The sequence below is a fragment of the Protopterus annectens genome, chromosome 6.part0, assembly GCF_019279795.1.
Source record: "Protopterus annectens isolate FY-2018-M chromosome 6.part0, PAN1.0, whole genome shotgun sequence".
NCBI lineage: Eukaryota > Metazoa > Chordata > Ceratodontiformes > Protopteridae > Protopterus > Protopterus annectens.
In genome coordinates, this window is record NC_056737.1 from 80,437,186 (window position 1) to 80,461,763 (window position 24,578).

The 24,578-nt window shown below is 45.4% G+C and overlaps 1 protein-coding gene across 1 annotated transcript in view; it reads left to right on the plus strand.

The window, feature by feature from the left end:
• The window catches only part of TTLL5 (tubulin tyrosine ligase like 5), a gene marked incomplete in the record, with an annotated part of 5,893,562 nt that overhangs the window by 130,921 nt on the left and 5,738,063 nt on the right, over window positions 1-24,578 (plus strand).

Genomic DNA, 24,578 nt, shown 5'->3' on the forward strand with positions numbered 1-24,578 from the left:
CAGGATTTATTGCATGCAACTGAACAGGTGTGAAAACATACTTTGCAATATGGTTTTGATTGTTTGGAGGCCACTTGTAGGGCCGCTGTAACGGGTTCTGTTATTAGGAAGCATGCTTTGTTAAAGGAACAGAATCTGCCTGATCATGTTAAAGTAAAGTGATTAGATGCTCCATTACAGCATGATACTTTGTTTGATGTTACGGCAGAAGAGGTGTTGAAGAAAATGGAGGATAAAGCGAAATCTATGCAGACAGTTAAGGATTTCTTACAGGTACAGCCTCCCAGATTTAGCAGGAACTGGCCTTCAAAAAATTGGTCCTTTCCAGTGTCAGGCCACAAAGAGGCAGATACAGGCACCCTAGAGGCAGATCCCAGCCCCAAGACTCATACAGGCCTAAGTAATGGGGTGCTTCTACCTCCAAAAGCGGAGAAGACAAATCTCAACCTTATAGGAAACAGTCCCAATGACTTTCCTCTACCAGTACCAAGCACTTATCTTTTGGACGCTCCCTTAGGGGGAAAACTAGCACTTTTTCACAAAACTGGCACATGATCACCCAGGACAAATGGTTCTTGAATGTAATGTCTCAGGGTTACAGGTTCCACATTCACACCCTGCCAAAGGCAAAAAGCATGCCAGACCTGCCACACAATCAATGGGCAGAGGCACAAAAGCAAGTTTCATCCCTTATGCACGAGGGCCATTCAGCGAGTACCACTACAGGAGCAGGGACAAGGATTTTATTCACGTCTTTTCTTGGTACCCAGAAAGGACAAAGCCTGGAGACCAATACTGGACCTGTCTATTCTAAACACTTTTCTGGACGTTCCAAAGTTCAAAATGTTGACTCTGCAGCAGCTTCTGCCCATGCTGGGCAAGAAGGCTTGGCTTGTAACCTTGGACTTAAGAGGCATACCTGCACATCCCAATCAGACAATCGTGCAGAAGATATCTCAGATTGATAGCTGACTCAATGCACTACCAATTCTCTGCACTTCCCTTTGGCTTATCTACTGCGCCCATGGTCTTCACAAAATGCCTGGCACCAGTAATTGCTTTTTGCAGACAAAGAGGAATTCAAATATATCCCTACTTGGATGACTGCCTTATTCAAGCAGAGAACAAGGACATTCTACTAAAGCACCTGGCATTTGTAAAAAGATTGCTAATTTGCTTAGGGTACACAGTAAACGAAAAGAATTCAAAACTAGTACCCTCTCAAGAGATAATATTCCTGGGTGCAAGCTTAAATACAACTGCCCAGATGGCCTATCTCACGCCAGATCAACAAAGGCAACTGACTTCTTACTTCGAAATGTTGGCAACAAAAACCCAGTTATCTGCAAGAAAAATTCTGCAGGCTTTGGTCTTCATGGCATCCTACATTCTGTTAATTCCATATGCAAGACTGCATATGAGGAAACTTCAATGATATCTAAAAAGTGTTTGGACTCTACATTGCCACAGCCTGGAAAAATCAATTAAACTCATTCACTGCCTACAGCAGGAGTTTTGAAGGTGGGCACAGGCCTGTCACTACAAAAAGACACAGCCTTTCACTTTACCCACTGTCAGGCCAACAATAACAACACATGCATCAGATTATGCCTGAGGGGCCCACATGGCAGGAAAATGTATTCAGGGCACATGGCCCTCAAGCCAAAGGCATCTTCATATCAATCTAAAAGAAATTCTGGCTGTCCAGAATGCCCTGACAGCTTTCAAGGCTCTACTTCATCCAGGACAACTGCTGATAAAGACGGACAATTCTACAGTCGTGGTACGTAAACAAGCAAAGAGGCACTCATTCCTACCCCCTCTGCAGACAAGCCATGATTTTGTGGAACACGGCATTGACTTATCAAGTACACCTGCAAGCACAATTCCTGCCAGGGAAGACAAATACTCTGGCAGATGAACTAAGCAGAAACCTCATGGAGCCTCACGAGTGGAAACTAGATCCACAAATCTTCAGCATAATAACAAGGAAATGGGGATGCCCAGACATAGATCTATTTGCCTCCCCTCAGAACTGCCAGCTACAGAGATTTTGTACAAGGACTTATCACAAGCTAGCGTGGATAGTAGATGCTCTATCATTCAGCTGGAAAATCCTTACAGTATATGCCTTTCCTCCACTGCCTCTCTTCCCCAAGGTACTCCTCAAGGTCAGACAAGATAAGCCAAAAATGATCCTGATTGCCCCAGACTGGCCACACCAGCACTGGTACCCAATCCTAAAGAGCTTGTCTCAAGGCCCAGCCTGGACATTACCTCAAATTCCTCATTTACTGACCCAACAAAGCAATCAGATACTGCACTGCCAACTCAGAACCCTAAATCTGGCTGCATGGTGGATAATGTAACCATTCAGGACACACCTCTCTCCAAAGCAGTGGATGTTATCCAGGAGGCCCAGCACCAGAAAATCATATGCAGAAAAATGGAAGAGATTCTGTGCTTGGAACCAGGCACAAGGAAGTGACATGCTTGTACCAAATATTCCTCAGATTGTACAATACCTAGCTGAGATGTTGGACAAAGGCCTATCCTTTTCATCGATTAAGATCCATGCCTCTGCTTTTGAGCCAGCCAATGCAGCCGAGATAAAATTCTTATCATGGAAAACAGCTCTGCTCCTAGCAATAACTTCAGCAAGAAGAGTCTCAGAGTTACAGGCATTAATGGCTGTGGAACCTTTTATCATTTTCCATCCGGACAGGGTTTCTGTAAGGACAGACCCAACAGTTATGCCTAAGGTAGTATCCAGTGTGGCTCTCAATCAAACCATTCATTTGCCTACATTTTATCCTAATCCCCAGAATAAAGGGGAGAGACTTCTGCATTCTTTGGTCATACACAGATGGCTACGCTTCTACTTGGACAAAACTAAAGCTTTCAGAAAGACTGAGCAACTTTTAGTGGCATATGCTGCAGGATCACAAGGAAAGGCTATCTCAAAGCAGACTATTTCAAAATGGATAGGACACTGCATTCGTTTCTGCTATTCAAAACATGGGAAATCAGTGCCCAAGGGCATTAGGCCACATTCGACCAGGGCAGCAGCCACCTCAGCAGCCTTCCTCAGAGGAGTACCAACCAAGGATATTTTGGAGGCTGCTACTTGGACTTCAGTGCACAGTTTTACAAAGCACTACCACTTACCTCTTTACTCTAAATCCAGAGCAGGCTTTGCCACTGCAGTTCTGCAGGGCCTCATAGCCACTCCTAACTCTATTTAGACCCAGCCACCCAACCTCAGCTTTGGGATTCAACCCAAGTGTAATGACTGCAACAGTGAAACACGATGAACATAGTACAGTTGTGTACCTACCATAAATGTAGATGTTCAAGTGTATTCACTGTTGCAGTCCAGGTTACCCACCCACCATCCCCCTTTCTTTGGTGGGACTTATCTGTACTTCTCTATTCTATACAACCTATGTGGTGTATTTGCTTGTAGATGAAGGTAATGTTTATTTTAGTGCATGCTTTTTTATAAGCAATGTTTTTAGCCTACCCTTTTGGGGGCACCTGACATCTGGGGCAAGAAAAACTGAAGAAAATGGCGTCGGCTGCATCTTATATACCCCTGGCACACTGACGTCAGGGAAGAGGCGACAGCAACCGATGCTGGACCAGGACTTTGGAATTCAGGCCGACTGCAGGTAGCCTGCCAGCAGGATAACCCAAGTGTAATGACTGCAACAGTGAATACACTCGAACATCTGCATTTATGGTAGGTACACAACTGTACTTTTCCTGTCTTGAAGCCATGGAACTTAACAGAATTAGTCACACCTCTGATTTATACTTTTTTTTTTTTTATTAATTTCATGACTTTAGTAAACTACAGATAGTAATCTACACATATTAAGTACTTACATTTTTGAAATTATAAAACATTTCTATTCCTACTTTACATCCATGGTCTTCCAGATGCGCAATAAAAAATCTTCTTTTGGGTTATTGTTTTGAGCATTATGCACGTAACAGCTCTGAACATCTTATACTTTTTTTTTTATTAATTTCATGACTTTAGTAAACTACAGATAGTAATCTACACAGATTAAGTACTTACATTTTTGAAATTATAAAACATTTCTATTCCTACTTTACATCCATGGTCTTCCAGATGCGCAATAAAAAATCTTCTTTTGGGTTATTGTTTTGAGTATTATGCACGTAACAGCTCTGAACATCTTGCTGTATTTATAACAACATTCCTTTATAGAATAACCCATCATAAGATCTTTCTTTGCATTTCATAGCTCTTAAGTTTGACATATGATTTGATATTGTCAATCTTTATTTAATCCTTGACTGTGAATTTGGTTCCATATCTTGGAACTGACTCTGCCATTACTCCAGCTTGCACCTTCCAAAAACTCTTGAGGTTATCTCTGCCCAGAATGCTCCTCTTAGGATTACCTCGGATCTTGTCTGCCGCTCTAAGTGCCAGACGTGTTCCTGTCCTGTCAGCTTTTGAGCTACCCTTTTATTAATCACTGTGTTATTTACACTTTTCGAGTTCTTTACTGAGTAGTTGATCTGAAGTAGTTTACTTCATTTGGTCGTCAACCTGTGGGCCTGTGGGATATGGATCCATATCGGATCCGAGCCGGCAACTTTTGCTAGCATCTGTTCTGAGCTCCAGACTCCTCCCCTTACCCATAATATACCTCCACTGTGTTCCATCCCCGGATCTCGTTTGCCGCGATTTGCTATCACTTCGTGTCTTCTGAGCTCCAGCTAGCAGTGGGTTATTTAACTTTCTGAAAGTAGAGAAATTGTCTCTTTTTTTGTCAGATTAGGTTAGTATAGGTGCCCCTTCTCCCCTCCCGTCACTTCGGCATCGAGTGTTAATGATTTTAGGTAGTTGGAGTAGTTTGTTCTGTCGTGCCCCCCCCTTCAGTGTTTTCTATAGACTAGTGTGGTGAGTGGGTGTGTGTGTGTGTGATTTCTTAGAAAGCATTTGCCTGTCTTTTTTCAAGGCTTTCTTTCTAATGTTAACATGGCTGAAAAGCTTGTTTTCAAGCACTGCACAGAGTGTGGCCATAAGCTTTCCCCAGCAGATGGCCACACTTGTGTGTTTTGTGATTGGGTGTGGCCCACCTTAGTGTGGAGTGTAGCATTTGTGCGGGCTTCAACCCCCGCACCCTAAAGGATAGGAAGGGCATGTTGGCCCTCAAAGGTCGTCTTCCTTTTTCTGATTCTCTTTCCTCATCTTTGGCTTCAGTCACAGCGGCTGCTGTGGCTGGCTCTCCCTCCTCTTTTCCTCTGGCTTCCCCTCCCTCCTAGGCGGGACTCAAACTCCTGTATCTAAGCCTGTGGAAGCGGAGCAGAAGAGAGGTAGAGAAAGGGAGAGATAGTCAAAGATGAAGGAAAAGAGGAAGAGGTCCCCGGACCTCGCTTCACCCAGCAAAACTCCACAGACCCATGACTCTCCCCGCCTCCGATCTCTGAGGTTCTCCCCAGAGCCTGAGGAGACACGTCCTACATCTCGGGCCACGGTACACTGACCCGCTAGGTCGGAGTCCTTGGCCTCGTCACAGTCAAACCCGCTCCTTGTCGGATATGGATCTGAATAAGATGAGGCGCTTTATCCGTACACAGATCCAGATGGGGGTCTTAGCAGCTCCCCCTCCCTCTGGAGGGGGGAGCTTGCTTACTTTCTTTCAACCCATTTCTCCTTCTTCAATCCGACCTTCGGCTTCACAGTACTCAGATCCGAGGTTGGCTTTGGTCAGGAGGACGGCGCTGATGGTACCTGTTTCTTCGCCGACAGCTGCATGGAGTGTTTCGGATCCGGCCAGCTCGGATCTGAGCAGCTCTCGGAGCCGGAGCTTGGGTGTCGGATCTGAGGGAGTGGAACCTTTTCCGTCGGCTCTGACCTTGTCAAGCCAGGTTCCCTCCCTCTGAACTCCATCCACCTCATGCCCGGCTCCGATTCTTGTTTCAGACCCAGGGAGACAAGCCTCCTTATTGGTTTCCCAGGAGGTTCGCTCTCTCTCTGCATTCGATGTGGGTAGAAATGGTCCTCTCCGTCAGATCAAGACCCCTGACCACCCCCTCGGTCTCCTCCCAGACCCCCTCGGCTCTGTCTATGGTCCCCATTGTCTTACCAGAGGGACAGTCCATGCTTGAAGAGTCCCAGATGATTCCCCCTGAGTAACAAATGGCTTGCGAGCGGCCCCTGGAGAGCACCACTGGAGATTTACCTTGCAAGCATACATGCAAGAGGAGGCATTTGCACTCCCCTGAGTCACTCACTTGAGGGTACAGATTTAGATGATGAGGAGGGTTCCCCAAGATCACCTCCCGAGGATGTCTCCTTTGGAGACATCATGGAGATCATGCGCCAGCAGGGAGGTTGATCTGCCCCCAAACCCTCTTCTGATGAGTCTGTGTTTCTGGAGGCTTTCGGCACAGGCCCGTCTAATTCCTGGGTGTCCCCTCCCGCAGATCCTTTGGATTTGTTCACCTCCCGGGCATGGAAGGAACCGGACACCATGGAGCCTATCCCTAAGTGACCTGATAAAATCTTAAGCCCCCCACCCATTGATAGACCATCCTGGAATAATGCCTCCCTCGTGGACGCCATAGTGGTAGCAGCAGCCACTAAGAAGGAACTTGCCCAGAAGAGTTCCTCGGTCCACCCTCCTGACTGAGAGTCACAGATGATGGACCACCTAGGGAAGCGGGTGTACGCTTCAGCTACCTTTTCAATCAGGAAGTTGAATTACTCTGCCCATGTCACTAGATTCTAACGTGAACTAGTAAAGGAGCTGGAGGAGTCTCCCCCCAAGTCCATGTCGCAGGAGGACAAGGCTTCGTTCTCCACGAGGTTGGTCACTCTAAAAGTGGTATTCAATACATCCATGCGACTTCTCTCCCATGCTACGGAAGGAGTGGCTAGGGCAGCAGGGTCTGGCGTGTCCATGAGGCATAACGCCTGGCTCAGGTTATGTCAGTTTTCTGAACCCTTCAAGGCGTCATTTGCCACTGCCCCTTATGACGGTTCTACACTCTTCGGTAAGATCGTCAAGGAGACATTAGTCCAGAGTGAGAAGGACGGGAAGACACTGTCTGCCGTCTGGATCCGCTTCTCTAACCCTCAAAGGTCCTTTTCTCGGAACCAGATAGGGCAAAAGATGTGGTTCCAGAGGTCTTAGTATTCCCAGGACACTCAGGGCTTTTCTTCACCCAGAGACAGAGGGGGACAGAATGGACACTGGTCCAGAGGCCAAAGGAGTCCGCAGAACTTTGGGTCTCGAGAACCTTTCTCGGACAGACCCGGGTAGTAGACCTGAGGGGTTGCCTGACTGCTCTACTCTGGAGGCAGTCAGGGGACAATTGTCCTTGCACCCAGCGGCATGGGAGTCCATAACAACGAACTACTGGGTGCTTCAAATCATATCCAGAGGATACTCTCTCCCCTTCGTGGGTTCCCCATATCTCCCAATCGTACCACCCATGCAAAGGGAGGCAGCAGCACAGGAAATTTCCAAGCTGCTAGTAAAATGAGTCATCGAAACCATCCCCCCAGATCAGTCCGGATCAGGCTTCTACTCCAGGTTTTTTTTGGTGCCAAAGAAAACAGAGGACTTAAGGCCCATTCTGGACCTCTCTACCTTGAACCTGTCAGTTTCCAAAGAGATGCTCCGGATGGTCACGCTACAGTCCATCATGCCATACCTGCAAGAGAGCGACTGGATGTGCTCGTTAGATCTCCAGGATGCTTACTATCACATAAAAATTAACAGAAGTTCCAGGAGGTTCCACTGCTTCTGGCTAGGAGCCAGTCATTACCAATTTCAAGCCCTACCCTTTGGTCTCACCACACCCCCCACAGGGTGTTTACCAAAGTGATAGCAGTTGTAGTGGCTCACCTGAGGCTTCAGGGGATTCAGGTCTATCCGTACCTGGACGATTGGCTCTTTACTGCTCCCACCAGGCGTCTACTTTCCCAAACCAGGGATTATTTCCTGACACTTGCCCTCTGTTTGGGGATAACAATCAACACATCCAAATCTCTCCTAGAGCCTGCACAGGTGATAGACTACATTGGTGCCAGGATAGATACTCTTTAGTGCAAAATATTCCTGACTTTGGAGAGAGTTCAAAGCCTGAGGATGCATGTCTCCTTGATCTACTGTTCGCATCTTCCAACGGCAGAATCGATGTTGAGGGCCCTAGGCTCGATGGTGGCGACCATAACTCTTCTCCCGTGTGCTCAGTAACGCATGCTGATTCTTCAGTGGACCCTACCGGTTCTTTGGTCCCTGTTGGAACTGCCATTGACTTACCCTATCCAACTCAGTCGAGTGTGTCTGTTGTCTCTAATATGGTGGATGAGCTCTCTGGACATTTTGGAGGGACGATCCTTTGTTCCAGCCCCGGCCCTAACCACAGTGACCATGGATGCCTCCCAAGTCGGGTGGAGGGAGGCATTGTTCGGGCAGGACAGTCCAAGGCCTATGGTCCCCCATGGAGACCAGCTTGCATATTAGTGTCCTAGAGATGAGGGCGGTCCTTCTAGCATTGCACGTCCTTCATGCCTTTCTTCCCCTGGGGATGATGTCTATTCATTCAAACAACATGTCAGTAGTCTGGTATATCAACAAACAGGGAGGGACCAGATCTTTACCCCCTTTGTCGCGAGGCCATGAGTGTGTGGGAATGGGCAATCTCCACCTGTCGCTTTCTCATCGCAACGCACATTCCGGGATGGTCCAACATTCTAGCGGACAGGCTAAGTTGGACCATTCTGATGCCTTACGAGAGTGGTCTCTGAATCTATCAGTAGTGGAACAGATCTTCAGCAAGTGGGGTCAGCCTTGCTGCGATCTCTTCGCATCTCTTTCCAACGCAAAGTGCAGCAAGTTTTTTGCTCTGAAACCCGCGCTGGGGGAGTCCCCCACAGATGCTCTAGTTCATGCTTGGCCTCCCGGTCTTCTGTATGCTTACCCACCAGCACCTCTCATTCCGAGGTTTCTGCAGAAAGCTCTTCGATTAGGGAGAAAAGTGATCCTCATTGCCCCATTCTGGCCTCGCCAGGTATGGCGTCCCTTCCTTTGGTCTCACCCTCTGGCTCCACCTTGGATCCTAGATCCCATTCAGGATTTAATTTCATACCCTTAGGGGGTACCTCGTTTGAGTCTGGAAAACCTGAAGCTCATGTCTTGGCTGCTCTAGTTCCCCTAATTGCTAGAACTCCCGGACTGTCCTCCTCAGTTAGATCCATCTTGTTAGCTGCTCATAAGTCTTCGACCAGAAAGGTTTATCGTAGCAAGTGGAAACGTTTTTCTTTCTGGGCCTCTCAAAGGAGTTTAGACCCTTTCACGACCCCTATTTCCGCTATTCTTGATTTTCTAGTTGATATTTTCCAGCAAGGTGCTAGTTTTTCTACTGTCAAAGTTCAGTTGGCTGCCATTTCTCATTTTCATGTGGGCGAGAATTCTGCCTCCTTAGCCTCTTCCAGACTGTGTAAAGCCTTTATCAAAGGCACCTTTTTGTTATGCCCCCCAGTCAAGGATCCTGTTCCCCCATGGGACCATACTTCTTCAAGCTTTGGTCGCTCTGCCTTTCGAGCCTGCTGCAACTGCAGATCTGAAATTCTTTTCTTGGAAAACAGCTTTTCTGGTGGCTATTACCTGTGCAAGAAGAGTTTCAGAATTACAGGCCTTGTCCCTCAAAATTCTGTTTATGATTTTTCACAAAGACAGGGTTTCCCTTCACACCAATCTATCCTTTCTTAAGGTGGAATCACCAGTCAATACCAATCAGACTATCAATTTGCCTGTGTTTTTTCCGAATTTTACGAACAAGATGGACTACAAACTCCACATGTTGGATGTTCATAGACAGTTACCCAGGACAAAAAAATTCCGTAAATCTGATCAATTGTTTATTTCCTTCAATAAACCCTTTTTGGGGAAACCTGTCTCCAAGGTCACTATAGCTAGATGGATTTCTTCATGCATCCTGTAGATCTATAAGGACAGAGGCATGTCTCCTCCATGTCAGGTAAAGGCTCATTCCACTAGGTCTATGGCTACATCTGTGGCCTTTAGTCTAGAGGGACTTTGTATGATTTGTTCTGCAGCTACTTGGTCCTCATCTCATACATTTATTTCTCTTTACAAATTTGATTTGATTTCCAGAAGGAGAGCATCCTTTGGTTCTGCAGTGCTCCGGAATATCCTTCCATGAGGGCCTCCCAGAAGTTTTAGTAGCTGGGGACTCTGTCCCACAGGTTGAAGACCAAATGAAGTAAACTACTTCAGATAAAGAAGTTATGTACTCACCATAACATTCCATTTGAGTAGTTGTACTTCATTTGTCTTCAACCGTCCCTCCCTCTTTCCCCCAGACCTTGGTGCATGATCAGTATAGGTCACAAGTATATTTATCAGGTCGGGTTCTCAGTATAAGTTCAGCAAACTCAGTCTGAGGATGGAAGGCAGTGGAGTTGTATTATGGATAAGGGGAGCAGTCTGGAGCTCAGAGGTGATGCTAGCAAAAGTTGCCAGCTCGGATCGGATACGGATCTGTATCCCACAGGATGAAGACAAATGAAGTACAACTACTCAGATGGAACTTTATGGTGTGTACATAACTTCTTTTTTCTCTAAAGTCTTATTTTTTACCCCAGCTCCTCTTTCCAGCATTATTGGTGTATTTCTCCTTTTCTTTGCTTACCTTTATGGTAATCTTCCATACCACTGTTGGTACTTCCTTCCCTGTATCATGTTACCGTTAGGGTACATCTTTCATACCATCATTGGTATGCTTTTTCCTTTCTGACAAAAAAAAAAAAAAAAAAACTCAAAATTTTCATACTTCCCTTTCAGTTCTGTGTGTGTGTGTGTGTGTGTGTGTGTGTGTGTGTGTGTGTGTGTGTGTGTGTGTGTGTGTGTGTGTTCATTGGTTCATAGGTTCATACTAGGCTATCTGCCCAAGGGCATTTATAAGCCTAGCCCATAGTTATGTGGCTTTCGCCACCCCTTTAGTTTGAATAAAACTATGCCTATTATTTTGCTGTACCTCTGTCAAGCAGTGACACTGAAGTAATCCCTGGGGTATATCTGCGATCTCCCATCCATTGGTCAAGATTCCTCTTGAACAAGGCCAGCGAGGTGCTCTGCCTCACATGTATCGGGATTTTGTTCCACAGCATAGGGAGTCTCTGGGTGATGAATCTGTCCCTCCAGCACGTTCTATTAATAACCGTGTCAAGGTTTAAGTCTCCGCCCTTGTGGTTCTGAGGGATCTAGATTTTTTGAGGTGAAGCATATTCATCAAATCTGGGTTTGACATGGCCTTATATGTCAGGCACAGGTCACCTCTGAGCAAGCGGTATGAGACTGAATAGAGCTGGAGTTCTTTCAGTCGGGCAGCATAAGACATATTTTTGAGACCCTTTATCCTTTTGGTGAGGAACTTTTGGGGCCTTTCCAGCTGCTGCAGGTGTCTGGTCAGATACATTCCGAATGGGGCATTGTACTCAATCATAGGTCTAATGAGTGATGAGTACAGGGGACGATGACCTCCCTTGATCTAGATGTGAATCCCTTCATGATCAGGTGGGCAATGTAGAAGGTTTTCCTGACTACTTTAGCAACATGAGTGTCAAACGAAAGGCTAGTGTCAACCTGGGTCCCCAGGTCCCTGATGACTTCTTCTGTGCTCAGTGGATTGCCGCCTATATGGTAGCTAGGGGTAACCTTGTTTTTCCCGAAGGGTATGACTATGCATTTCTTGGCGTTTAATTTTAGGCCATGGCTCTGGCACCAGTTATCCGTTTCTGTGAGGCCCATCTGAAGGATATCTGTGTCAGAAGTGTTTTCGACTATGGCGCCCAGTTTGCAGTCATCTGCAAACTTTGTCAGCCATAACCCTCCTGTGTTTGCTTGTACTTCAGAAAAGTAGATGCCGAACAAGAGTGGACCCAGGACTGAGCCCTGTGGGACACCACTTGTGACAGGCTTTGAGTCTGACATGGCTCCAGCAACTCTGACCCTGTGGGTTCTGTCACTTAGCCAGTTTGCAACCCATCTTGTGATGTATGGGTTTACATTCAAGCTGATGAGTTTTTCAATGATACCTGAGTGGGGTATTGTGTGAAGGCCTTTGCCAGGTCGAGGTAGGCTGTATGGACTGCCTTTCCCTCATCAATGGCCTTGGTGACTGTCTCGAAAAAGTCAACCAAGTTTAAAAGGCATGATCTGCCTTTGACAAAGCCAAACTGGGTTGGATCCAAAGTCTGCAAGTTCCCTATGTCTTTATTTATGAGTTCCATTATGATCCTCTCCATGGCTTTGCAGATAAGGCTTGTCAAGCTAATGGGACGGTAATTTCCAGGGTTGGTGGAGGCACCCCCTTGTGAAGTGGGAGCACAGTCGCCGTGCGCCACTCCTTGGGTACGTATCCTGAGGTGATGCTAAGATTAAACAGCTGTCCTAACTGCGGGTTTAATTCCTCATTGAGTTCGTGGAGCACACAGCCGGGGACACCATCCGGTCCCATGGATGCTGTGTTTTTTGCCTTGGAGAGAGCAGTTCTCACCTGGGCGTTGGAGATGTTTGGGGGCTACAATCCTCTGGTATAGATATCTCTCCTTTTGGGGGAGAAGTTTGCACTGAACCTGTCAACCAGTATGTTGGCAATGTGTGTAGGTTCAGTAATCTTCACATCATTTTGAACTAATTCTGAGCATATCTGGGAGTTTCCTCCTAGGTTTCTAATATAGCTAAAGAAGGCCTTATGATTGTCTTTTGTGTCCTTGGCGATTTTTCTCTCAAAATTTGCCTTGGATGATTTTATGAGAGCTCTTAGTTTTTACTTATAATGATCAAAGGTGTCTTACCTTTCAAGGATTTTGCTCTATCTTGTAGTAGCTTCCTCCTTTTGTTGTAGAGCTTGTTTATGGCTGGGGTCCACCAGACTGGACGCTTGCCTTTGGTACAAAGAGTCTTAGTTTTGTTTGGGATTGCCTGATCCATGCAGTCCTGTAGGTGCTGGTAGAAGGCATTTGTAAGTGATTCAGCTGTTTGAGTAATGTTTACCACTGGCTCAGGGGCCTTAAAGGAGACCACACTAGTTTTTAGAAGTGTGAAGTTGGCTTTTGAGAAGTTTTTCACTGTGGTCTTTTTTATTTCAGGTGGGGGCGGGATGAGGACCTCCAGCGAGATTAGTTTATGATCTGATCTCACCAGTGAGGGGTATACTTCCGGTGTTGAACATTGTGATCCCATGTTCGTGATGATGAGATCAAGTATGTTTTCTCCTCTTGTGGGGATGGTTACTAGTTCCATGGCATTTGAGTTTATGAACTCCAGGAACCTTTGGGCTAGAGTGTTTGGGCTTGAGTAGTGTTCCCAGTCTATATTAGGGTAGTTGAAGTCACCTAGTATGATGGTGTTTGGAGATACATTTATTCCCTCCAGTGTTTTCAGGAAGGCCATGTGAGGTTCCTGAGTTTGAGAGGGTGGCCTGTAACATGCTACAAATTGCAGAGCAGTCTTGCCTGTGGTTAATTGCACCTGGATGGTCTCCGATGCATCGTGCGTTGCCACCAACCTAGAGGTGTGGGTGTTCTTCATGAATATGGACACCCCCCCTCCTTTTTTGGTGTTTTCTGGATTTTGGGGCCGGAACGCATGATATGAGGTGAAACCTGATAGTGCTGGGGTGCTCTCAGGAGCCTTGAACCAGGTTTCTGTCACAGCACAGACATCGATGTTCTCCATACTGAGAAGGGACTCGAGTGCGTGCATCTTGAGATTGAGACTTCTGGCATTGAGCAGCATTACCCTTAGTTTTTTTCCTTTTTTGTGTTCTAGGGTGGTAGGTTTAGAATTTGAGCCTTGCCTAAAAAAGGCACTTTGGGGGTGGCAAGAGCCTTTGCCAATATCCGGAAGCCCAGGGGTGACAGGTGCAAGCCGTCCCTTGCGAAGCAGCGTGACTTGTCCAGCATGTCATCCCAGGCAGACAGACATTGGATCCCCTTTGAATGACACCAGAATTTAAGCCAATTATTAAAGCTGATCATCTTATCACTGTATTGTGGCATCATTCTAGGTGAAGGTAGGATACTGCTCAAGGTCAGGGTCATACCTGCTTGGGCTACATAATCAGAGAGCTCCTCAATGTCTCTTTTCATGTAGTCCAAGGAGGTACGACTCAGGTCGTTGACACCAGCGTGGACAATGACTGAGTCGTACTTGTACCTGCTGTTGAGAGACCTGAGTGCTTGCATTATGTGGCGGATTCTAGCGCCCGACAGGCAGCTTACTGTGACCTTCTCCTTACTCAGTCTGGTGAGCGGGACGTCAGTGTGTCTGACTATGGAGTCACCAATGACGAGTGTGTCTGGCATTGTGTTTGGCCTTAAGGGCTGTGACTGTTTGACACTGTGACTGTGTGGTCTATGTGTTGCATGTGTTTGGTCCTGAGGTGGTTGTTGTTTGGGTGTCTGCTTTGGTGGCCTCTGCTGTTTTGGTAGATTTTTGATCAGAGCCTCCGAGTATGTCTTTGTGTGATTATGTGTATGATTTGAAGTTGTGATGGTACTATGTGTGACTGGGTATGTAGTGTGTGTGGTTACCTTCTCCTCCTGTCTGGTCTTGCCAGTCCTATGTTGAGAGAGCTCAGCCTCCAGTTTGGCCGTATAGTTGCATCTCTCGCATGTATTTGTGTTTTGTGGGAGAAGGAGAGGATTGTCTGTGTACATGAGGCAATTGTAACATTGCCTCAATATTCCCAGGTTCACCAGTTGAGCAGGAGAGGACACTAGCAACTGATCCCTCGACATGCTAGAAGTAACAGATAAAAAAAACTTACAAAAGACTCCGGGGGATGTGGGTTCTAGGCTGGTGGGGTACTATCTATAATAAAAGTGCTTTATCAAGGTGCAAGTACTGTAGGAGCAAGTGCTAGGCTTTACAGATAGAGAATAGTCTACTTGGGAATCAAGTAGAGATGAACGTTTTAGTTATAGGATACGCTGGTTAGATCAGCAGTACAGTTCGAGGAAGGTAGTTATAAGGGAAAATTTGAAGAGTGGAATTTAGGTAGCCCGAATAGTTTAACCTTGTTTAACCGCTGCTCTTGTGTGCAACAGTGGCAACTCCGCTAAATCGTGCTAAAGCGCGCTAACGCGTGCTTTATAGCAGGGGGCTGGAAAAAACAGGAAATGACCCAAAATGGCCAACGGAATTACTAGTCGCTGTTTCTAACCACCCCTCTGAGGACAAACAAGCAGCTCAGTACTCTCCACTCCCACTGGTGAGTAAAGAAACTACCTCTGGCCACACAAGAAAATGGAGGAACACAGGAACCACATACAAAGCCCAGGGATCAGCAAAATCTGATCACTGGAACAACTAGCTAGGAAAGTTTAGGAAAGGAGAAGTATTTTTTTGTTTTTTTTTTTAGTTTTTTTTTGCAAACAGACAGAAAAAATACAGTAAATGCTTTGTTTTTCGACTAAATTGCTATCAAAGGCTGGTACACTTGAGTGTATTAGCCTGTTTGTTACTTTTAAGCAAAACTTTAGCCAACAAGTGCAATCAACAATTTAAGCACAGAAAAACAGGAAAATAAGGTAATAAAACAGTAATATAGGCACAAAGTGTGTGTGTGTGTGTGTGTGTGTGTGTGTGTGTGTGTGTGTGTGTGTGTGTGTGTGTGTGCACGCACACGCATGTGCCTTTGTTTTGACATGACTGAAAAGACTTAAGGCACTTCTGGTTTCAAGACATGCCAGAAATGGATTGTAAACTTTCGAACTCAAACATTCCGTGTGTGCCTACTGCTTGGGCCTGGTGTACCTTCAAGAAGACTGTGCCATCTGTCATGGCTTTAGTCACTAGGCCCTTGTAAAGAGAAAAAAATAAGCTCATTTTGAAAGGCCTGATAAAGTCTGACTTTGAGGCCATATCTGTGATGTGTAAGACGGATGTTGGCATCCCAGTCCTTCCCCTTGCCCACAGCTACCACCAGCCTCTGCCCTGGGACACTAGGCACAGAAACCTCAGGATTAGACTATGGTGGTTATGTCCTCTTCTGACACCTCCCAGGCCAGTCCCAACAAGGAGCTGCCCCAGAAGAGAGAGTGCCAGAGGAAGCACTTGGACTCCCTTGAAGAGTCTTAAACAGAAGATACTGACTTTGATGAAGGGGAAGGTTATCCAAGGTTACCCCCCAGAAGATGTCTAGTTCAGTGACATTTGAGGGATCCTTAACAGAGGGGTGGCTGGACTTCTCAGCAGCCTTCCTCAGAGGAGTCAGTACACCTAGAGGCTTTCCATGCCCAACCATCTACTGCTTGGATCTCTCCATCTGCTGACAATCTAAGTTGATTGCGCAGTGGGTTTTGAAGCTTCCTGATTCCCTCAAACCAATTCCTAAGAGACCAGACCGTATTCTCTTAGCTCCTGTGGATCAGCAACATTGGGCTAAAAGGGTGCCAATAGATGCCATGGTGATTATGGCAGCCACCAAAAAGTAACTTGCTGATGAAAGTCATACTGTCCATCCTCCTAATAAGGAGTCTAGGATGATGGATAGATTTGGGAGGCACTTGTATGCTTCATCAACCTTCATGCGTAGGTCCTTGAACTTCATGGCATATTTCACCAGTCTTCAATGAGTTCTGATAAAGGAGCTGTCAGACACTCTCACGGGAACAGTAGGTGAGGGGTTCGGCTAAAGTAGCTTTCCAGCTGCCAACCCTTGATTCAATGTGTAATTTGTCCATGAGGCTCATTGCTCACACAGTTGAAAGGATGACAAGGGCAGCTGGTTCTGGCGTAGCCATGAGGAAACACACCTGGATGCCCTTAAGTGAATTTATGGAGCCACTTAAGTTTTCTTCTATCAGTGCTCACTTTGATGGAATATCCTTTTTGGCCTCAAAGTTAGAAACCCTTGCCAGATGTGAGAAATATGGAAAGACCCTTTCTGCCATGGGAGTACACTGTTCCTCTCCTCAATTGCCTACTCCAGGAACCAGAGGAGTGGCAGGCTATGGTTCAAAAAGTCCCAAGAGTCTTTCCAGGGCTCGTGTGGTAACGACTTCCCAGGAGCCGAGGGGGGAGTTATAATGGAGGGGCACCATGCTAGAGGTAGAGATTGCCTGCAAAATCAGGGTTCCATGGATTCCTTCCCTGGTAATTCCTATCAGCCCTCCTGAATAGAGGCCCAATTGCCATCCTCTGGGGGCAGTCGGGGGACAGATTTCCCTGCACCTACCTGTCTGGCTTATCATAACAATGGATAGTTGGGTGCAGAGGATTATAACCAGCGGTTACAATATTCTGTTTTCGAAACAACCCACACAACCAAAGAGAATCCCAGACATTCCACCCAGTCACAGGGATGCAGCAGTTCTAGAAATTCAAAAAACTGCTTAACAAAAGAGCCATTGAAGCAGCCCCACCAGACCAGATAGGATCCAGGGTTTACTCAAGATTTATGTTGGTGCCAAAAAAAAAAAAACGGGACTAAAGATCAATTTTGGATCTAAGTGTCTTGAACAAGTCAGTTCAACAAACCAAATTCCGGATAACCATGGTTCAGTCTGTTCTCTTGTCCTTGGGGAAAGACAAGTGGATGTGCTTAGTAGATCTTCAGGATGTGTATTATCACACAAAAATAGGCAAATGCTCCAGAAGATTTCTGCACTTCCAGCTGGGTGCCAGTCATTAAGAGTTTAGAACGATGCCCTTTGGTCTCACCACAGCCCCCAAGGTGTTTACCAAATGCGTGGCAGTGATCACAGCTCACTGCAGACTGCAAGGATTCTGTGCATTTCCATACCTAGCTGACTGGCCCATAACCACAACCACTAGGTGTCTACTGTTGCAGGCAAGGAACTACATGCTTCAAATTTGCTCTTCACTAGGGATCACTGTCAGCTATGAAAAATCTTATCTAGAGCCAACACAACATTTAGAGTTCATAGGGGTGGCATTGGAGGCAAGCACCTGTATTGTGTGTCTACCCCAAGAAAGACTTCAAAGAATTAAATCAGAAGTCAGATTATTCACAACAGAACAGTGGCTGCAAGACTGGTGCTACAGAGATAAGGAACTCTGACGGCCTCCATCACTTTAGTTCCCCTTGCGAGGTTTCACATGGAAATTCTACAGTGACTGTTGTCATCACAATGGTAATTACTGAGCCAGTCAATGTCCCATCAAGTACTGATCAATTTATGCAAAAAGGACCTGAGATGGTGGCTTCATTCCAACGACATTCTATGGGCCGTCCTTTTGTCCCTACTCATCCCCAAGCTATAGTGACCACAGATGCATCCTGGATAGGGTGGGGGGAGCATTATCTGGGAAAGACAGTGCAAGGTACTTGGTCCCATTTGGAAGCCAACTTGCTCATCAGTGTTCTAGAGATGAGGGCAGTGCTCCTGGTGTTCAAGCATTCCAAGAAACCCTCCCCTCTGGAATGATTGCGATCCAGACAGACAACATGTCATTGGTTTGGTACATCAGCAAACATGGGGGAACCAGATCTTACCCTCTTTTTTGGGAAGCACTCAGAGTATGGCAAGGCACAGTTTCATCCAGCATTCTTCTAATTGCAATGCGTATTCCTGGGAGCTCCAGTGTGATCGCAGACCAATTGAGCAGGAGCATCCTGATGCCTCACAAGTGGTCTTTCAACCCTTTTGTGGTGGAAAGGATATTCCATCGATGGAGCCAGCCGTGCTGCAATCTCTTTACATCCCCCAACAAGTGCAGCAGCTACTTTGCCCTGATTCCCCCTCTGGGGGAGTCAGCGAGAGATGCTGTACTTCACAATTGGCCCCCCGGTCTACTGTATGCCTTTCCCTCGATTCCTCTCATTTCTTGGACACTGGACCCAGCTCCAGACCTATTATCCCATCCAGAGGGACTTATTCATCCAAATCTTCAAAATCTCAAGCTCATTGTGTGGCTCCTCTAGTTCCAATGACTGCCAGGCATACTAGCCTTTCTGCCCCAGTTCAATGAATTGTTCTAGCCTCCCACAAACCTTCAACTAGATTATACAGCAGCAAGTGGCAAAAATGTCCTAAGTGGACTTCAGACAATAAGTTCGACCCATATTCTGCACCAGTTCATAAGGTATTGGGATTTTTAGTATCACTTTTCGATATGGGGGCGTCCTCCTGAACTGTATGGGTTCATCTAGCTGCAATTTCAAATTTTCATCATGGTCTAAATGATGCAGCTCTAATGTCGCGCAAACTTTGTAACGCCTTTCTGAAAGGAATCCTGTTGTTGAGACCTCCATGCAATGGTCCGTCTACACCTTGGGACTTACACTTTTTAATTAATTCCTTTTTGAACCATCCTCAAATTGCGATTTCAAGTATTTATCCTGGAAAATTTAATTTTTGGTTGCATTACTTCTGCTAAGAGAATATCTGAGTTACAGGCCTTATCTTGCAAGCCTCCTCACCTAATCTTTTCATAGGAACAGGGTGTGTTTGCCAGCTTCCCTTTTTTTTCCCCAAATTTTCAAACAAAGATGAATATTGTTTGCATTTGCTAGATAGTCACAGACAGTTACATTTTTACCTGCACAGAACAAAGGAATTAAGAAAATCTGATCAGCTCTTTGCTTCTTTCTCTTTTACTGCTCTGGGCAAACCAGTTTCTAAGGTTACTGTAGCTATATGTCTCAAGGACTGCATAACCTTCATTTATAACAAAAGGAAAGTGCAACTGACAGGACCTGTAAAGGCACATGCTATGAGAGTAATACCCCCTTTTGCAGTCTTCAGTGCCACAGTTTCTATAGATTATATATGTGCAGATTTTGATAGTTGGGGACTCTGTCCCACAGTTAAAAATTAAGTTAAGATTGACAACATCAGATAAAGAAGTTATGTCTTACCATAACGTTCCTTCCTCACTTATCTTTGACATCCCCACCCTCCTTCCCCCTACCTTTCGGGCTTCTTGGTGGAACTGATCTATCCCAACAGATTGGATTATTCCTTTATGAATACAGATATGGTTCTGATCTGTTATTTCCTGTCTGTCACCATCTTATGCAAACTCAGTCTGAGGTAATCTTGAGAAGAGGAGCATTCTTGGTAGAGCTAAGCTCGAGAGTTTTTGGAAGGCGCGAGCTGGAGTAACGGCAGAGTCAGTTCCAAGATGTGCAATCGAACCCACAGTCAAGAATAAGTGAAGAGCGACAACACAGATGGAATGTTGTGGTAAGACCTAACGTCTTTTTTTCTTATCAACATTTCATTCTGTAGCTGACGTGTTTATGGTTGATACATGAATACTACCAGACAGTGAGCAACCTTTCTGTTCTCTGAATGAAAAGTACAATTGTGTATCTCATCACATCTCTTCTGTTCAAGCAATTCTGTCAATATGCTTTCATTTCCACCTCTTCTTAGTACGATATTGGAACTGTTTAAAGTTTCTTTTAAGTTGTAATCATTTAACTTAAAGGCAACTGTGTGATTATCCAGTTAATTCATTACAGGATATCCAGTTAAATTCAGTGCAGGATAACTTATTATTTGGCAGTTTGGTACAAACACATTTCTAGGAAGAAGAGAGATTGGTTCTAAGGCCTTCATAAAAGCTGAAGAAACACTGTAGCCTCTTACGTGAAGAGTGGAGGAGTTCCAGGCTTTTCTACTTCTGCACCAAATGGCGAGTGTTCATGGCAGTTGAGAATGGCTGGTAGATTGTCATAGAATTTGTTAGAATAGCAAAGGTTACAGGAGAGGTGTGAGAACTGAAGAGTGACGTTATTGATAGTCATTACTGGGGTTAACTTCTATTGCAATAAACTGCTCTCAGGGTAGATGTATACAGGTTGTTGTGAAGTTTTAGCCATTCATTTGCTCTTAGAGATTGACAGTGGTGAGATCGATCCTGGGTTGTGCCGGAAGCCAGTCTGGATATCCGAAGGTAAGCTAGTTCTAATTTGGAGGCAAGTGAGGCACAAAGGTTAGTATGAAGAAAACAGTGTTTACACGGCTTCGATTAGTCTGACGCCATGCGCATGGTCGTTGGTGCAGCGGCTGTGACCAGAGTGCAGAATCAGTCTCTGAAATTTTCTGAAAGGTAGTGCATCGCCAGTTTGCGAGTGCAGGCTTGTACCCTCTGACGAATATGCTGTTTTTTTTTTCAGATCGATGCAAAAGTGCCGCATGCGAGTCGCAGGGTGGGTATTTTTTATTTTTTTGTTGAGTCAGTGAGTTTCATTAATCAGAAAAAGTTATACCTTGTGGGAAGGAATTGTTTTCTTTTCGTTTCATTATTTTTACCATACGTCTTGTAAAGTCTTTAACTGGCCTGAGAAGGTTACGGATACCCTTTAGGGGATACCATACCTTGTGATATAAAATGCCCACCTTTCACGGAAACCACGCTGTGCCAGGTATGTAGATGGGGTGCCGCCGTTATTAAGCAAGCCTATTAATGGAAAAAAGTAGGACGCCGTTTTAGTTTTGTTTTCAAGGATTTCAGGGGATCCACCAGGATGAAGCATGAAACCGTGGAGGAACGGACGCCGCAGCTAAGCTGTAGAAGAAGCAGAGGAGCCGGAGCAGGCTGTGGGTTTCTTCCTGACGTGTCGGAGGGAGGCTCTCTATGAGTTGTGGTCTGTCCCTATGGTAGCCAAGCTTACTGGCTTTCTTGAGGTGCAGGCTTCTTGCCACTCCTAAGGTGGTCTGAGCCTTTCTTCACTTCCTTTCAAGAAGAGGGCTTCCCCCTTCTGTTAGCAGTAGGGTGGATTGTTTCTCCCTTTTCTTCTATGCCCTCCCTCTAGGAGGGCAGAGGATTTGATGAAGATGATGGGTCTCTCATGCCTTAGTGATAAGAGGCCTCTGAGCTTTGGCCTATGTCAGAGAGGATTTGAGATTTTGGAGGCTTCTGAGTTGCCTTGTTTGAGACCCTTGCAGGAGGGTGACCCTTATTTCCCATTTTCTTGGGGAAGAGCTTCGATTCCTGAGTCTTGGGCAGCAGAGGTCATAGGATTTTTCTTCTTCAGTTGATCCAAGAGGGATGATTTTAAATGGGTGAGTCATTTTATTCTGATTTCCTGATCTTCGGAGCTGTTCTGATGAAGTCCCAGAGGAGGCCTTTTAGCTAAGATTTCTGAATTCTTGTCCTACCCCCCCATCTTGTTTTGAGGCCATACTAGTGCCTGTGCCTCAGGCTTCTCTGACTCCTAAAACCGTTCCTCCTGATAGTCTCTCCCAGGTTCCATTTAAGCCTTAGAATGTTTATAGGGCTTCCCAGGAAAATGAGGTAGGAAGTAGAAATTTTTAAGGCTCAGGTAGTAAAGGATTTCTCTCTTCCTGATAGAGGGCCTGGAGTTAAGGGATGTGGGAAAAAAATGTCAAAATTTTGAATAGAAGCGCTTTGACTTTATGCTGGAATTGCTGGTTGAATCATGTGGAAGTGGTTTTATAAATGTCCTAGTTCAATTGCAGGAACTTAAAATGGAAAATCATGAAATTATTGGAGTGTAAAGAGTTGCAGGATTTAGTTCATTGGCTCTTGAACAGGTGGGTGTTGCAGAATATTGAGCAAGGATTCTGATGTGGTGTTGCCTCATCATGGTAAAGCATTTTTGAAGAGATGGTGGTTCGTAGGGGTGCCAGTTGGACTGTTAGATTTACTAGCAAGTGTTAAAAGCTAATTTTTGATGCCTTTGAGTCTGTGCAAAGTGTGGAAGTGGATTAAAGGTGCAGCATTAGAGTTTGGATTTTAAGGAGAAGTCTATGCAAACTGTTATAAGGATTTTGCAGGTGCAGCCTAAGAAGTTTAGGCATTAGTAGAAATTGGCCTACTAAGGGATGGACATATCTTTAGACTGCAGTGGTTGCTAGGGTTAGGTCAGAAGCCAGAGGCAGGGGGAGGTCTGGACGTTAGCAGACCAGATACTCAGCCTTTTCCAGCTGTCAGGGGTGAGGGCTCAGGGGGCACCTCAAGCAGAGGAAATGACCATTTTTTCAAGAAAAATTGGGATTTAATTACCCAAGATTCCTTTGGGACATAGGCGCCTTTTTCCACTTTTACAAGAAAATTGGGATTTACAAACTTCAGAATATATGTGTTCATGGAGATCATTCACCACGTTATATTTTAACAAACAACCTTCAGATTTTCATTCAGCCAATACCCTCTCAAAAAAGAAAAAAGAAACAAGCAAGCCAATCTCTGATTTCCTCTAAGGGGGCAGGGCTATGAAGCCAATCCTGAGCCCTCCAGGGAGAGACCATTCCAAGCCTTTCCTCCCTCAAAGAAGGGGGACACACAAGACCAATTTGGATTTATCTATTACAGACACTTATCCTGACATTCCCAAGTTCAAAATTAGACGCTACAAAGGCTTACCTCTGCTAAAATATAAAGATCAAGTTATGTTTGGCAAATCAACCTGGCTTTTACCTTCATGTGCCTTTCAGACTATTGGTAAGGAAGTATCTGCGCTAGGAAGTATTTATATCCCCAGTCAGTTCATTGCCCTGGGCTTATGACTGTGCCCAGAGTAGATAAAATTCTTCTGGCCTCTATGAGGTCTTGGGCTGACTGCCGAGCTGAAATCTATCCCTACTTGGACGAGTGTGATGACACTCTGGCAGGCCAAAAGGGATCTGCTTTTCAAGCTGAAAGATTGTGATAGCAGTGCTAAGATGCCTGGGTAGTCCTGCAAACTAAATAAAGTCCAGTCTAGTACCCCTCTCTTCACATGTGTTTCTCTGTGGATTCAAGACTATCAGACCCCAGAATTCTGGCCTTGAGTTCACACAACTCCTTCAAACCTCTTTTACTTCCCATTTACTATCTCTTCAGTCTTGGCTTCTGCTTGGTACTCTCTTCAAGCCTATGGTACTGCAGGTCTGTATTTTCCCAGTGCTTTCATGCAATGATACATAACTGGATGCTGCAATGGTATCCTCAAAATGTATGGACACAACACTGCCAGGATTTGACTCTGTCAACATACTGTCAAGGAAATGGACACAGGAAGACACATCAAAAGGGTGGTCTGGTGAAGCTAAACATCTATTCTGGGGACCTATCTACATGAAGTCAGAGTAGAAGTTGACAGGCCCCTCATAGCTATGGCTACAACATGCAGTGAATGGGAAGCTCATCTAAATGCAAGTGGTCAAGCCACAGGAGCCATCCACACTATCAACATGTATGCATTCTCAAGTTTCAGGATAAACATCAACAAGAGTTTGCTAACGATTCTAGGTTGACAGGCAACTAACAAGCAACTGTCACGACAATCAATCAACACACAAACAAATGGGACCAACACATTCAAACATGTGCAGAGGATTGTTGCCTGTGTGTAGAGCTAACATAGCTGGGTCAGGCAAGGTTTCTGCAAGGCACAGAACTCCTTAGCAGATGTGTTAGCAGATATGTAGCCACAAATCATCATGGACTCTACTGAGATCCCCTTTGATCGAAGCATGTTCTTCGTGTAATGGGGCAACCCATGATAGATCTGTATACTTTATTTCTGTCTCCCATAAAACCACCAAAAGTTTTGCACAAAGAGTTTTTCTTTCA